The sequence below is a fragment of the Gavialis gangeticus genome, unplaced genomic scaffold (genome assembly GCF_001723915.1).
Source record: "Gavialis gangeticus isolate Ggan-Ray unplaced genomic scaffold, GavGan_comp1, whole genome shotgun sequence".
Classification (NCBI taxonomy): domain Eukaryota; kingdom Metazoa; phylum Chordata; order Crocodylia; family Gavialidae; genus Gavialis; species Gavialis gangeticus.
The window spans coordinates 50,602,481-50,602,850 of NW_017728995.1; positions in this window are offsets into that span (position 1 = coordinate 50,602,481).

Below are 370 nucleotides of genomic sequence, written 5' to 3' on the forward strand. Positions count from 1 at the left end.
TCTACCTTCCCACTGAGAAATTTGAACACTGTGTCATAATAACCAAATCAACCTTTGAATGGTTAAGAAACAGGCACACGCCCATCTAGATTAGGGGCTTATAAACGAGTTGTTCTTGGTGCACCCATATTGATTCAGTAGGGGGAAAAAAATCCCTGTTGGGCTCCCAGGAGAGGGGAGCATGATGATAATACACCTTCAGTTTCATGCATCAGTTCTTGAAGTGCCTAATATTTTGGACAAGTTAGAGGTATTTGATTTAGAGTCAACCAAGGCAAGATCAGAGTGATTTTCAGATGAGGTGAAATATTTTGTGAAGCTGAAGGGCAGTTTGTGTATAGCCTTGAATAATGGGCAAGCAGTCACAGAA